Here is a 16,849-nt window from a genome sequence, read left to right on the forward strand (position 1 = left end):
GAACAATTCAAGTTTTTGGTATCGATTATTGACTTTTTAGCTGGCTTCGGTACCTTGGACATGAGCTAGGACCTTAAGATTCTGCATGAAAGGAGGACTAGCAGCCGAGTTGCACGTCAGAATGTGAAAAATGTTCATATGTAGTAAAAACCTGAGAAATCCGTCCGTTTTCGTAATTTGTTATCGAACCGACTTAAAGCCAGATCGTCACATTGGCCGCTCTTCTCTCTGAAACGGTTGTACTTATCGTCTGCAAAGCTATGTCGCGTGCTCCGGCATGCTGAGACACTAAAAGCACCATAGTAGAACACAGATCAAGCTTCTAAGTTGATGTAATAGCCAGTAAGAAGTAGTACAATTCAAGTTTTAGGTATTGAATATGGACCTTTTAGCTGGCTTTGGTGCCTAGGACATGAGCTAGGACCTTAAGATTCTGCATGAAATAAGGACTAGCAGCCGAGTTCCACGGGAGAATGTGAAAAGTGTTCATATGTAGTAATAACCTGAGAAATCCGTCCTTTTTCGTCATTTGTTATCGAATCGACTTAAAGCCAGATTGTCACATTGGCCGCTCTTCTCTCTGAAACAGTTGGGCTTATCGTCTGCAAAGCTATGTCGCGTGTTGCCGTAGGCGGAAACAGGAAAAGCACCATAGTAGAACACAGATGAATCTTCTAAGTTGATGTAATAGCCAGTAAGAAGTAGTCCAATTCAAGATTTAGGAATCGATTATTGACTTTTTAGCTGGCTTTCGTGCCTTGGACATGAGCTAGGACTTTAAGATTCTGCATAATAGGAGGACTAGCAGCCCAGTTGCACGGGAGAATGTGAAAAGTGTTCATATGTAGTACAAACCTGAGAAATCCGTCCGTTTTCGTCATTTGTTATCGAATCGACTTAAAGCCAGATCGTCACATTGGCCGCTCTTCTCTCTGAACCGGTTGTACTTATCGTCTGCAAAGCTATGTCGCGTGTTGCCGTAGGCGGAAACAGGAAAAGCACCATAATAGAACACGGATGAAGCTTCTAAGTTGATGTAATACCCAGTAAGAAGTAGTCCAATTCAAGTTTTAGGTATCGATTATTGACTTTTTAGCTGGCTTTGGTGCCTTGGACATGAGCTAGGACTTTAAGATTCTGCATAATAGGAGGACCAGCAGCCGAGTTGCACGGGAGAATGTGAAAAGTGTTCATATGTAGCAAAAACCTGAGAAATCCGTCCGTTTTCGTCATTTGTTATCCAATCGACTTAAAGCCAGATCGTCACATTGGCCGCTCTTCTCTCTGAAACGGTTGTACTTATCAACTGCAAAGCTATGTCGCGTACTGCGGTATGCTGAGACACTAAAAGCACCATAGTAGAACACAGACGAAGCTTCTAAGTTGATGTAATAGCCAGTAAGAAGTAGTACAATTCAAGTTTTAGGTATAGATTATTGACTTTTTAACAGGCTTTGGTGCCTTGGCCATGAGCTAGGACCTTGACATTCTGCATGAAAGGAGGACTAGCAGCCGAGTTGCACGGGAGAATGTGAAAAGAGTTCATATGTAGTAAAAACCTCAGAAATCCGTCCGTTTTCGTCATTTGTTATCGAATCGACTTAAAGCCAGATCGTCACATTGGCCGCTCTTCTCTCTGAAACGGTTGTACTTATCGTCTGCAAAGCTATGTCGCGTGCTGCGGTATGCGGAGACACTAAAAGCACCATAGTAGAACACAGATGAAGCTTCTAAGTTGATCCAATAGCCAGTAAGAAGTAGAACAATTCAAGTTTTAGGTATCGATTATTGCCTTTTTAGCTGGCTTCGGTACCTTGGACATGAGCTAGGACCTTAAGATTCTGCATGAAAGGAGGACTAGCAGCCGAGTTGAACGGGATAATTTGAAAAGTGTTCATATGTAGTAAAAACCTGAGAAATCCGTCCGTTTTCGTCATTTGTTATCGAATCGACTTAAATCCAGATCGTCACATTGGCCGCTCTTCTCTCTGAAACGGTTGTACTTATCATCTGCAAAGCTATGTCGCGTGTTGCCGTAGGCGGAAACAGGAAAAGCACCATAATAGAACATAGATGAAGCTTCTAAGTTGATGTAATAGCCAGTAAGAAGTAGTACAATTCAAGTTTTAGGTATCGATTATTGACTTTTTAGCTGGCTTTGGTGCCTTGGACATGAGCTAGGACTTTAAGATTCTGCATAAAAGGAGGACTAGCAGCCGAGTTGCACGGGAGAATGTGAAAAGTGTTCATATGTAGTAATAACCTGAGAAATCCGTCGTTTTTCGTCATTTGTTATCGAATCGACTTAAAGCCAGATCGTCACATTGGCCGCTCTTTTCTCTGAAACGGTTGTACTTATCGTCCGCAAAACTATGTCGCGTGCTGCGGTATGCGGAGAAACTAAAAGCACCGTGGTAGAACACAGATGAAGCTTCTAAGTTGATGTAATAGCCAGTAAGAAGTAGTACAATTCAAGTTTTAGGTATTGATTATTGACTTTTTAGCTGGCTTTGGTTCCTTGGACATGAGCTAGGACCTTAAGATTCTGCATGAAAGGAGGACTAGCAGCCGAGTTGCACGGGAGAATGTGAAAAGTTTTCATATGTAGTAAAAACCTGAGAAATCAGTCCGTTTTCGTCATTTGTTATCGAATCGACTTAAAACCAGATCGTCACATTGGCCGCTCATCTCTCTGAAACGGTTGTACTTATCGTCTGCAAAGCTATGTCACGTGTTGCCGTAGGCGGAAACAGGAAAAGCACCATAGTAGAACACAGACGAAACTTCTAAGTTGATGTAATAGCCAGTAAGAAGTAGTACAATTCAAGTATTAGATATCGATTATTGACTTTTTAACTGGCTTTGGTGTCTTGGTCATGAGCTAGGACCTTGACATTCTGCATGAAAGGAGGACTAGCAGCCGAGTTGCACGGGAGAATGTGAAAAGTGTTCATATGTAGTAAAAACATGAGAAATCCGTCCGTTTTCGTCATTTGTTATCGATTCGACTTAAAGACAGATCGTCACATTGGCCGCTCTTCTCTCTGAAACGGTTGTACTAATCGTCTGAAAAGCTATGTCGCGTGCTGCGGCATGCTGAGACACTAAAAGCACCATAGTAGAACACAGATCAAGCTTCTAAGTTGATGTAATAGCCAGTAAGAAGTAGTACAATTCAAGTTGTAGGTGTTGAATATGGACCTTTTAGAAGGCTTTGGTGCCTTGGACATGAGCTAGGACCTTAAGATTCTGAATGAAAGGAGGACTAGCAGCCCAGTTGCACGGGAGAATGTGAAAAGTGTTCATATGTAGTAAAAACCTGAGTAATCCGTCCTTTTTCGTCATTTGTTAGCGAATCGACTTAAAGCCAGATCGTCACATTGGCCGCTCTTCTCTCTGAAACGGTTGTACTTATCGTCTGCAAAACTATGTCGCGTGCTGCGGTATGCGGAGACACTAAAAGCACCATAGTAGAACACAGATGAAGCTTCTAAGTTGATGTAATACCCAGTAAGAAGTAGTACAATTCAAGTTTAAGGTATCGATTATTGACTTTTTAGCTGGCTTTGGACCCTTGGACATGCGCTAGGACCTTAACATTCTTCATGAAAGGAGGACTAGCAGCCGAGTTGCACGGGAGAATGTGAAAAGTGTTCATATGTAGTAAAAACCTCAGAAATCCGTCCGTTTTCGTCATTTGTTATCGAATCGACTTAAAGCCAGATCGTCACATTGGCCGCTCTTCTCTCTGAAACGGTTGTACCTATCGTCTGCAAAGCTATGTCACGTGCTGCGGTATGCGGAGACACTAAAATCACCACAGTAGAACACAGATGAAGCTTCTAAGTTAATGTAATATCCAGTAAGAAGTAGTACAATTCAAGTTTTAGGTATCGATTATTGACTTTTTAGCTGGCTTTGGTGCATTGGACATGAGCTAGGACCTTAACATTCTTCATGAAAGGAGGACTAGCAGCCGAGTTGCACGGGAGAATGTGAAAAGTGTTCATAAGTAGTAAAAACCTGAGAAATCCGTCCGTTTTCGTCATTTGTTATCGAATCGACTTAAAGCCAGATCGTCACATTGGCCGCTCTTCTCTCTGAAACGGTTGTACTTATCGTCTGCAAAGCTATGTCGCGTACTGCGGTATTCGGAGACACTAAAAGCACCATAGTAGAACACAGATGAAGCTACTAAGATGTTGTAATAGCCAGTAAGAAGAAGTACAATTCAAGTATTAGGTATCGGTTATTGACTTTTTAGCTGGCTTTGGTGCTTTGGAAATGAGCTAGGACCTTAAGATTCTGCATGAAAGGAGGACTAGCAGCCGAGTTGCACGGGAGAATGTGAAAAGTGTTCATATGTAGTAAAAACCTGAGAAATCCGTCCGTTTTCGTCATTTGTTATCGAATCGACTTAAAGCCAGATCGTCACATTGGCCGCTCTTCTCTCTGAACCGGTTGTACTTATCGTCTGCAAAGCTATGTCGCGTGTTGCCGTAGGCGGAAACAGGAAAAGCACCATAATAGAACACAGATGAAGCTTCTAAGTTGATGTAATACCCAGTAAGAAGTAGTCCAATTCAAGTTTTAGGTATCGATTATTGACTTTTTAGCTGGCTTTGGTGCCTTGGACATGAGCTAGGACTTTAAGATTCTGCATAATAGGAGGACCAGCAGCCGAGTTGCACGGGAGAATGTGAAAAGTGTTCATATGTAGCAAAAACCTGTGAAATCCGTCCGTTTTCGTCATTTGTTATCCAATCGACTTAAAGCCAGATCGTCACATTGGCCGCTCTTCTCTCTGAAACGGTTGTACTTATCGTCTGCAAAGCTATGTCGCGTACTGCGGTATGCTGAGACACTAAAAGCACCATAGTAGAACACAGACGAAGCTTCTAAGTTGATGTAATAGCCAGTAAGAAGTAGTACAATTCAAGTTTTAGGTATAGATTATTGACTTTTTAACAGGCTTTGGTGCCTTGGCCATGAGCTAGGACCTTGACATTCTGCATGAAAGGAGGACTAGCAGCCGAGTTGCACGGGAGAATGTGAAAAGAGTTCATATGTAGTAAAAACCTGAGAAATCCGTCCGTTTTCGTCATTTGTTATCGAATCGACTTAAAGCCAGATCGTCACATTGGCCGCTCTTCTCTCTGAAACGGTTGTACTTATCGTCTGCAAAGCTATGTCGCGTATTGCGGTATGCGGAGACACTAAAAGCACCATAGTAGAACACAGATGAAGCTTCTAAGTTGATGCAATAGCCAGTAAGAAGTAGAACAATTCAAGTTTTAGGTATCGATTATTGCCTTTTTAGCTGGCTTCGGTACCTTGGACATGAGCTAGGACCTTAAGATTCTGCATGAAAGGAGGACTAGCAGCCGAGTTGAACGGGAGAATTTGAAAAGTGTTCATATGTAGTAAAAACCTGAGAAATCCGTCCGTTTTCGTCATTTGTTATCGAATCGACTTCAAGCCAGATCGTCACATTGGCCGCTCTTCTCTCTGAAACGGTTGTACTTATCATCTGCAAAGCTATGTCGCGTGTTGCCGTAGGCGGAAACAGAAAAAGCACCATAATAGAACACAGATGAAGCTTCTAAGTTGATGTAATAGCCAGTAAGAAGTAGTACAATTCAAGTTTTAGGCATCGATTATTGACTTTTTAGCTGGCTTTGGTGCCTTGGACATGAGCTAGGACTTTAAGATTCTGCATAAAAGGAGGTCTAGCAGCCGAGTTGCACGGGAGAATGTGAAAAGTGTTCATATGTAGTAATAGCCTGAGAAATCCGTCCTTTTTCGTCATTTGTTATCGAATCGACTTAAAGCCAGATCGTCACATTGGCCGCTCTTCTCTCTGAAACGGTTGTACTTATCGTCCGCAAAACTATGTCGCGTGCTGCGGTATGCGGAGAAACTAAAAGCACCGTGGTAGAACACAGATGAAGCTTCTAAGTTGATGTAATAGCCAGTAAGAAGTAGAACAATTCAAGTTTTAGGTATTGATTATTGACTTTTTAGCTGGCTTTGGTTCCTTGGACATGAGCTAGGACCTTAAGATTCTGCATGAAAGGAGGACTAGCAGCCGAGTTGCACGGGAGAATGTGAAAAGTTTTCATATGTAGTAAAAACCTGAGAAATCAGTCCGTTTTCGTCATTTGTTATCGAATCGACTTAAAGCCAGATCGTCACATTGGCCGCTCTTCTCTCTGAAACGGTTGTACTTATCGTCTGCAAAGCTATGTCACGTGTTGCCGTAGGCGGAAACAGGAAAAGCACCATAGTAGAACACAGACGAAGCTTCTAAGTTGATGTAATAGCCAGTAAGAAGTAGTACAATTCAAGTATTAGGTATCGATTATTGACTTTTTAACTGGCTTTGGTGCCTTGGCCATGAGCTAGGACCTTGACATTCTGCATGAAAGGAGGACTAGCAGCCGAGTTGCACGGGAGAATGTGAAAAGTGTTCATATGTAGTAAAAACAAGAGAAATCCGTCCGTTTTCGTCATTTGTTATCGAATCGACTTAAAGCCAGATCGTCTCATTGGCCGCTCTTCTCTCTGAAACGGTTGTACTTATCGTCTGCAAAGCTATGTCGCGTGCTGCGGTATGCGGAGACACTAAAATCACCATAGTAGAACACAGATGAAGCTTCTAAGTTGATGCAATAGCCAGTAAGAAGTAGAACAATTCAAGTTTTTGGTATCGATTATTGACTTTTTAGCTGGCTTCGGTACCTTGGACATGAGCTAGGACCTTAAGATTCTGCATGAAAGGAGGACTAGCAGCCGAGTTGCACGTCAGAATGTGAAAAGTGTTCATATGTAGTAAAAACCTGAGAAATCCGTCCGTTTTCGTCATTTGTTATCGAACCGACTTAAAGCCAGATCGTCACATTGGCCGCTCTTCTCTCTGAAACGGTTGTACTTATCGTCTGCAAAGCTATGTCGCGTGCTGCGGCATGCTGAGACACTAAAAGCACCATAGTAGAACACAGATCAAGCTTCTAAGTTGATGTAATAGCCAGTAAGAAGTAGTACAATTCAAGTTTTAGGTATTGAATATGGACCTTTTAGCTGGCTTTGGTGCCTAGGACATGAGCTAGGACCTTAAGATTCTGCATGAAATAAGGACTAGCAGCCGAGTTCCACGGGAGAATGTGAAAAGTGTTCATATGTAGTAATAACCTGAGAAATCCGTCCTTTTTCGTCATTTGTTATCGAATCGACTTAAAGCCAGATCGTCACATTGGCCGCTCTTCTCTCTGAAACAGTTGTGCTTATCGTCTGCAAAGCTATGTCGCGTGTTGCCGTAGGCGGAAACAGGAAAAGCACCATAGTAGAACACAGATGAAGCTTCTAAGTTGATGTAATAGCCAGTAAGAAGTAGTCCAATTCAAGATTTAGGAATCGATTATTGACTTTTTAGCTGGCTTTCGTGCCTTGGACATGAGCTAGGACTTTAAGATTCTGCATAATAGGAGGACTAGCAGCCCAGTTGCACGGGAGAATGTAAAAAGTGTTCATATGTAGTAAAAACCTGAGAAATCCGTCCGTTTTCGTCATTTGTTATCGAATTGACTTAAAGCCAGATCGCCACATTGGCCGCTCTTCTCTCTGAAACGGTTGTACTTATCGTCTGCAAAGCTATGTCGCGTACTGCGGTATTCGGAGACACTAAAAGCACCATAGTAGAACACAGATGAAGCTTCTAAGATGATGTAATAGCCAGTAAGAAGAAGTACAATTCAAGTTTTAGGTATCGGTTATTGTCTTTTTAGCTGTCTTTGGTGCCTTGGACATGAGCTAGGACCTTAAGATTCTGCATGAAAGGAGGACTAGCAGCCGAGTTGCACGGGAGAATGTGAAAAGTGTTCATATGTAGTAAAAACCTGAGAAATCCGTCCGTTTTCGTCATTTGTTATCGAATCGACATAAAGCCAGATCGTCACATTAGCCGCTCTTCTCTCTGAAACGGTTGTACTTATCGTCTGCAAAGCTATGTCACGTGCTGCGGTATGCGGTGACACTAAAATCACCACAGTAGAACACAGATGAAGCTTCTAAGTTGAAGTAATATAAAGTAAGATGTAGTACAATTCAAGTTTTAGGTATCGATTATTGACTTTTTAGGTAGCTTTGGTGCATTGGACATAAGCTAGGACCTTAAGATTCTGCATGAAAGGTGGACTAGCAGCCGAGTTCCACGGGAGAATGTGAAAATTGTTCATATGTTGTAAAAACCTGAGAAATCCGTCCGTTTTCGTCATTTGTTATCGAATCGACTTAAAGCCAGATCGTCACATTGGCCGCTCTTCTCTCTGAAACGGTTGTACTTATCGTCTGCAATACTGTGTCGCGTGCTGCGGTATGCGGAGAAACTAAAAGCACCGTAGTAGAACACAGATGAAGCTTGTAAGTTGATGTAATAGCCAGTAAGAAGTAGTACAATTCAAGTTTTAGGTATTGATTATTGACTTTTTAGCTGGCTTTGGTGCCTTGGACATGAGCTAGGACATTAAGATTCTGCATGAATGGAGGACTAGCAGCCGAGTTGCACGAGAGAATGTGAAAAGTGTTCATATGTAGTAAAAACCTGAGATATCCGTCCGTTCTCCTCATTTGTTATCGAATCGACTTAAAGCCAGATCGTCACATCGGCCGCTCTTCTCTCTGAAACGGTTGTGCTTTTCGTCTGCAAAGCTATGTCGCGTGTTGCCGTATGCGGAAACAGGAAAAGCACCATAGTAGAACACAGATGAAGCTTCTAAGTTGATGTAATAGCCAGTAAGAAGTAGTCCAATTCAAGATTTAGGTATCGATTATTGACTTTTTAGCTGGCTTTGGTGCCTTGGACATGAGCTAGGACTTTAAGATTCTGCATAAAAGGAGGACTAGCAGCAGAGTTGCACGGGAGAATGTGAAAAGTGTTCATATGTAGTAAAAACCTGAGAAATCCGTCCGTTTTCGTCATTTGTTATCGAATCGACTTAAAGCCCGATCGTCACATTGGCCGCTCTTCTCTCTGAAACGGTTGTGCTTATCGTCTGCAAAGCTATGTCGCGTGTTGCCGTAGGCGGAAACAGGAAAATCACCATAGTAGAACACAGATGAAGTTTCTAAGTTGATGCAATAGCCAGTAAGAAGTAGAACAATTCAAGTTTTAGGTATCGATTATTGACTTTTTAGCTGGCTTCGGTACCTTGGACATGAGCTAGGACCTTAAGATTCTGCATGAAAGGAGGACTAGCAGCCGAGTTGCACGTGAGAATGTGAAAAGAGTTCATATGTAGTAAAAACCTGAGAAATCCGTCCGTTTTCGTCATTTGTTATCGAATCGACTTAAAGCCAGATCGTCACATTGGCCGCTCTTCTCTCTGAAACGGTTGTACTTATCGTCTGCAAAGCTATGTCGCGTGCAGCGGTGTGAGGAGACACTAAAAGCACCATAGTAGAACACAGATCAAGCTTCTAAGTTGATGTAATAGCCAGTAAGAAGTAGTACAATTCAAGTTATAGGTATTGAATATGGAACTTTTAGCTGGCTTTGGTGCCTTGGACATGAGCTAGGACCTTAAGATTCTGCATGAAAGGAGGACTAGAAGCCGAGTTGCATGGGAGAATGTGAAAAGTGTTCATATGTAGTAATAACCTGAGAAATCCGTCCTTTTTCGTCATTCGTTATCGAATCGACTTAAAGCCAGGTCGTCAAATTGGCCGCTCTTCTCTCTGAAACGGTTGTGCTTATCGTCTGCAAAGCTATGTCGCGTGTTGCCGTAGGCGTAAACAGTAAAAGCACCATAGTAGAACACAGATGAAGCTTCTAAGTTGACGTAATAGCCGGTAAGATGTAGTCCAATTCAAGATTTATGTATCGATTATTGACTTTTTAACTGGTTTTGGTGCCTTGGACATGAGATAAGACCTTGACATTCTGCATGAAAGGAGGACTAGCAGCCAAGTTGCACGGGAGAATGTGAAAATTGTTCATATGTAGTAAAAACCTGAGAAATCCGTCCGTTTTCGTCATTTGTTATCGAATCGACTTAAAGCCAGATGGTCACATAAGCCGCTCTTCTCTCTGAAACGGTTGTACATATCGTCTGCAAAGCTATGTCGCGTGCAGCGGCATGTGGAGACACTAAAATCACCATAGTAGAACACAGATGAAGCATCTAAGTTGATGTAATAGCCAGTAAGAAGTAGTACAATTCAAGTTTTAGGAATCTATTATTGACTTTTTAGCTGGCTTTGGTGACTTGGACATGAGCTAGGAACTTAAGATTCTGCATGAAAGGAGGACTAGCAGCCGATTTGCACGGGAGAATGTGAAAAGTGTTCATATGTAGTAAAATCATGAGAAATCCGTCCGTTTTCGTCATTTGTTATCGAATCGACTTAAAGCCAGATCGTCACATTGGCCGCCCTTCTCTCTGAAACGGTTGTACTTATCGTCTGCAAACCTATGTCGCGTGCTGCGGTATGCTAAGACACTAAAAGCACCATAGTAGAACACAGATCAAGCTTCTAAGTTGATGTAATAGCCATTAAGAAGTAGCACAATTCAAGTTTTAGGTAGTGAATATGGAACTTTTAGGTGGCTTTGGTGCCTTGGACATGAGCTAGGACCTTGAGATTCTGACTGAAAGGAGGACTAGCAGCCGAGTTGCACGGGAGAATGTGAAAAGTGTTCATATGTAGTAAAAACCTGAGAAATCCGTCCTTTTTCGTCATTTGTTATCGAATCGACTTAAAGCCAGATCGTCACATTGACCGCTCTTCTCTCTGAAACGGTTGTGCTTATCGTCTCCAAAACTATGTCGCGTGCTGCGGTATGCGGAGAAACTAAAAGCATCGTAGTAGAACACAGATGATGCTTCTAAGTTGATGTAATAGCCAGTAAGAAGTAGTATAATTCAAGTTTTAGGTATCGATTATTGACTTTTTAGCTGGCTTTGGTGCCTTGGAAATGAGCTAGGACTTTAAGATTCTGCATAAAAGGAGGACTAGCAGCCCAGTTGCACAGGAGAATGTCAAAAGTGTTCACATGTAGTAAGAACCTGAGACATCCGTCCGTTTTCGTCATTTGTTATCAATCGACTTAAAGCCAGATCGTCACATTGGCCGCTCTTCTCTCTGAAACTGTTGTACTTATCGTCTGCAAAGCTATGTCGCGCGCTGCGGTATGCGGAGACACTAAAATCACCATAATAGAACTCAGATGAAGCTTCTAAGTTGATGCAATAGCCAGTAAGAAGTAGAACAATTCAAGTTTTAGGTATCGATTATTGACTTTTTAGCTGGCTTCGGTACCTTGGACATGAGCTAGGACGTTAAGTTTCTGCATGAAAGGTAGACTGGCAGCCGAGTTGCACGGGAGAATGTGAAAAGTGTTCATATGTAGTAAAAACCTGAGAAATCCGTCCGTTTTCGTCATTTGTTATCGAATCGACTTAAAGCCAGATCGTCACATTGACCTCACTTCTCTCTGAAACGGTTGTGCTTATCGTCTCCAAAACTATGTCGCGTGCTGCGGTATGCGGAGAAACTAAAAGCATCGTAGTAGAACACAGATGATGCTTCTAAGTTGATGTAATAGCCAGTAAGAAGTAGTCCAATTCAAGTTTTAGGTATCGATTATTGACTTTTTAGCTGGCTTTGGTGCCTTGGAAATGAGCTAGGACTTTAAGATTCTGCATAAAAGGAGGACTAGCAGCCCAGTTGCACAGGAGAATGTCAAAAGTGTTCACATGTAGTAAGAACCTGAGACATCCGTCCGTTTTCGTCATTTGTTATCAATCGACTTAAAGCCAGATCGTCACATTGGCCGCTCTTCTCTCTGAAACTGTTGTACTTATCGTCTGCAAAACTATGTCGCGTGCTGCGGTATGCGGAGAAACTAAAAGCACCGTAGTAGAACACAGATGAAGCTTCTAAGTTGATGTAATAGCCAGTAAGAAGTAGTCCAATTCAAGTTTTAGGTATCGATTATTGAATTTTGAGCTGGCTTTGGTGCCTTGGACATGAGCTAGGACCTTAAGATTCTGCATAAAAGGAGGACTAGCAGCCGAGTTGCACGGGAGAGTGTGAAAAGTGTTCATATGTAGTAAAAACCTGAGAAATCCGTCCGTTTTCGTCATTTGTTATCGAATCGACTTAAAGCCACATCGTCACATTGGACGCTCTTCTCTCTGAAACGGTTGTACTTATCGTCGGCAAAGCTATGTCGCGTACTGCGGTATTCGGAGTCACTAAAAGCACCATAGTAGAACACAGATGAAGCTCCTAAGATGATGTAATAGCCAGTAAGAAGTAGTACAATTCAAGTTTTAGGTATCGGTTATTGACTTTTTAGCTGGCTTTGGGCTCCTTGGACATGAGCTAGGACCTTAAGATTCTGCATGAAAGGAGGACTAGCAGCCGAGTTGCACGGGAGAATGTGAAAAGTGTTCATATGTAGTAAAAACCTGAGAAATCCGTCCGTTTTGGTCATTTGTTATCGAATCGACTTAAAGCCAGATCGTCACATTGGCCGCTCTTCTCTCTGAAACGGTTGTACTTTTCGTCTGCAAAGCTATGTCGCGTGTTGCCGTAGGCGGAAACAGTAAAAGCACCATAGTAGAACACAGATGAACCTTCTACGTTGATGTAATAGCCAGTAAGAAGTAATCCAATTCAAGATTTAGGTATCGATTATTGACTTTTTAGCTGGCTTTGTTGCCTTGGACATGAGCTAGGACTTTAAGATTCTGCGTAAAAGGAGGACTAGCAGCCCAGTTGCACGGGAGAATGTGAAAAGTGTTCATATGTAGTAAAAACCTGAGAAATCCGTTTTCGTCATTTGTTATCGAATCGACTTAAAGCCAGATCGTCACATTGGCCCCTCTTCTCTCTGAAACGGTTGTAGTTATCGTCTGCAAAGCTATGTCGCGTGCTGCGGTATGCGGAGACACTAAAATCACCATAGTAGAACACAGATGAAGCTTCTAAGATGATGCAATAGCCAGTAAGAAGTAAAACAATTCAAGTTTTAGGTATCGATTATTGACTTTTTAGCTGGCTTCGGTACCTTGGACATGAGCTAGGACCTTAAGATTCTGCATGAAAGGAGGACTAGCAGCCGGGTTGCACGAGAGAATGTAAAAAGTGTTCATATGTAGTAAAAACCTGAGAAATCCGTCCGTTTTCGTCATTTGTTATCGAATCGACTTAAAGCCAGATCGTCACAATGGCCGCTCTTCTCTCTGAAACGGTTGTACTTATCGTCTGCAAAGCTATGTCGCTTGCTGCGGTATGCTGAGACACTAAAAGCACCATAGTAGAACACAGATGAAGCATCTAAGTTGATGTAATAGCCAGTAAGAAGTAGTACAATTCAAGTTTTAGGTATCGATTATTGACTTTTTAGCTGCCTTTGGTGCCTTGGACATGAGCTAGGACCTTGACATTCTGCATGAAAGAAGGACTAGCAGCCGAGTTGCACGGGAGACTGTGAAAAGTTTTCATATGTAGTAAAATCCTTAGAAATCCGTCCGTTTTCGTCATTTGTTATAGAATCGACTTAAAGCCAGATCGTCACATTGGCCGCTCTTCTCTCTGAAACGGTTGCACTTTTCGTCTGCAAAGCTATGTCGCGTGTTGCCGTAGGCGGAAACAGTAAAAGCACCATAGTAGAACACTGATGAACCTTCTACGTTGATGTAATAGCCAGTAAGAAGTAATCCAATTCAAGATTTAGGTATCGATTATTGACTTTTTAGCTGGCTTTGGTGCCTTGGACATGAGCTAGGACTTTAAGATTCTGCATAAAAGGAGGACTAGCAGCCCAGTTGCACGGGAGAATGTGAAAAGTGTTCATATGTAGTAAAAACCTGAGAAATCCGTTTTCGTCATTTGTTATCGAATCGACTTAAAGCCAGATCGTCACATTGGCCGCTCTTCTCTCTGAAACGGTTGTAGTTATCGTCTGCAAAGCTATGTCGCGTGCTGCGGTATGCGGAGACACTAAAATCACCATAGTAGAACACAGATGAAGCTTCTAAGATGATGCAATAGCCAGTAAGAAGTAGAACAATTCAAGTTTTAGGTATCGATTATTGACTTTTTAGCTGGCTTCGGTACCTTGGACATGAGCTAGGACCTTAAGATTCTGCATGAAAGGAGGACTAGCAGCCGGGTTGCACGAGAGAATGTAAAAAGTGTTCATATGTAGTAAAAACCTGAGAAATCCGTCCGTTTTTGTCATTTGTTATCGAATCGACTTAAAGCCAGATCGTCACATTGGCCGCTCTTCTCTCTGAAACGGTTGTACTTATCGTCTGCAAAGCTATGTCGCTTGCTGCGGTATGCTGAGACACTAAAAGCACCATAGTAGAACACAGATGAAGCATCTAAGTTGATGTAATAGCCAGTAAGAAGTAGTACAATTCAAGTTTTAGGTATCGATTATTGACTTTTTATCTGCCTTTGGTGCCTTGGACATGAGCTAGGACCTTGACATTCTGCATGAAAGAAGGACTAGCAGCCGAGTTGCACGGGAGACTGTGAAAAGTTTTCATATGTAGTAAAATCCTTAGAAATCCGTCCGTTTTCGTCATTTGTTATCGAATCGACTTAAAGCCAGATCGTCACATTGGCCGCTCTTCTCTCTGAAACGGTTGTGCTTACCGTCTGCAAAGCTATGTCGCGTGTTGCCGTAGGCGGAAACAGAAAAAGCACCATAGTAGAACACAGATGAAGCTTCTAAGTTGATGTAATAGCCAGTAAGAAGTAGTACAATTCAAGTTTTAGGAATCGATTATTGACTTTTTAGCTGGCTTTTGCCTTGGACATGAGCTAGGACTTTAAGATTCTGCATAAAAGGAGGACTAGCAGCCCAGTTGCATGGGAGAATGTGAAAAGTGTTCATATGTAGTAAAAACCTGAGAAATCCGTCCGTTTTCGTCATTTGTTATCGAATCGACTTAAAGCCAGATCGTGACATTGGCCGCTCTGCTCTCTGAAACGGTTGTACTTATCGTCTGCAAAGCAATGTCGCGTGCTGCGGTATGCCGTGACACTAAAATTACCATAGCAGAACACAGATGAAGCTTCTAAGTTGATGCAATAGCCAGTAAGAAGTAGAACAATTCATGTTTTAGGTATCGATTATTGACTTTTTAGCTGGCTTTGGTGCCTTGGACATGAGCTAGGACCTCAAGATTCTGCATGAAAGGAGGACTAGCAGCCGAGTTGCACGGGAGAATGTGAAAAGTGTTCATATGTAGTAAAAACCTGAGAAATCCGTCCGTTTTCGTCATTTGTTATCGAATCGACATAAAGCCGATCGTCACATTAGCCGCTCTTCTCTCTGAAACGGTTGTACTTATCGTCTGCAAAGCTATGTCACGTGCTGCGGTATGCGGTGACACTAAAATCACCACAGTAGAACACAGATGAAGCTTCTAAGTTGAAGTAATATAAAGTAAGATGTAGTACAATTCAAGTTTTAGGTATCGATTATTGACTTTTTAGGTAGCTTTGGTGCATTGGACATAAGCTAGGACCTTAAGATTCTGCATGAAAGGTGGACTAGCAGCCGAGTTCCACGGGAGACTGTGAAAAGTTTTCATATGTAGTAAAATCCTTAGAAATCCGTCCGTTTTCGTCATTTGTTATCGAATCGACTTAATGCCAGATCGTCACATTGGCCGCTCTTCTCTCTGAAACGGTTGTACTTATCGTCTGCAAAGCTATGTCGCGTGCTGCGGTATGCTGAGACACTAAAAGCACCATAGTAGAACACAGATGAAGCTTCTAAGTTGATGTAATAGCCAGTAAGAAGTAGTACAATTCAAGTTTTAGGTATCGATTATTGACTTTTTAGCTGGCTTTGGTGCCTTGGACATGAGCTAGGACCTTGACATTCTGCATGAAAGAAGGACTAGCAGCCGAGTTGCACGGGAGACTGTGAAAAGTTTTCATATGTAGTAAAAACCTGAGAAATCCGTCCGTTTTCGTCATTTGTTATCGAATCGACTTAAAGCCAAATCGTCACATTGGCTACTCTTCTCTCTGAAACGGTTGTACTTATCGTCTGCAAAGCTATGTCGCGTGCTGCGGTATGTGGAGACACTAAAAGCACCGTAGTAGAACACAGATGAAGCTTCTAAGTTGATGTAATAGCCAGTAAGAAGTAGTCCAATTCAAGTTTTAGATATCGATTATTGACTTTTTAGCTGGCTTTGGTGCCTTGGACATGAGCTATGACTTAAAGATTCTGCATAAAATGAGGACTAGCAGCCTAGTCTCACGGGAGAATGTGAAAAGTGTTCACATGTAGTAAAAACCTGAGACATCCGTCCGTTTTCGTCATTTGTTATTGAATCGGCTTAAAGCCAGATCGTCACATTGGCCGCTCTTCTCTCTGAAACGGTTGTACTTATCGTCTGCAAAGCTATGTCGCGTGCTGCGGTATGCTAAGACACTAAAATCACCATAGTAGAACACAGATGAAGCATCTAAGTTGATGTAATAGCCAGTAAGAAGTAGTACAATTCAAGTTTTAGGAATCGATTATTGACTTTTTAGCTGGCTTTTGCCTTGGACATGAGCTAGGACTTTAAGATTCTGCATAAAAGGAGGACTAGCTGCCCAGTTGCACGGGAGAATGTGACAAGTGTTCACATGTAGTAAAAACCTGAGACATCCGTCCGTTTTCGTCATTTGTTATTGAATCGACTTAAAGTCAGATCGTCACATTGGCCGCTCTTCTCTCTGAAACGGTTGTACTTATCGTCTGCAAAGCTATGTCGCGTACTGCGGTATGCTGAGACACTAAAAGCACCATAGTAGAACACAGATGAAG

Source organism: Schistocerca gregaria, unplaced genomic scaffold (genome assembly GCF_023897955.1).
Source record: "Schistocerca gregaria isolate iqSchGreg1 unplaced genomic scaffold, iqSchGreg1.2 ptg000139l, whole genome shotgun sequence".
In the NCBI taxonomy this organism is placed as follows: domain Eukaryota; kingdom Metazoa; phylum Arthropoda; class Insecta; order Orthoptera; family Acrididae; genus Schistocerca; species Schistocerca gregaria.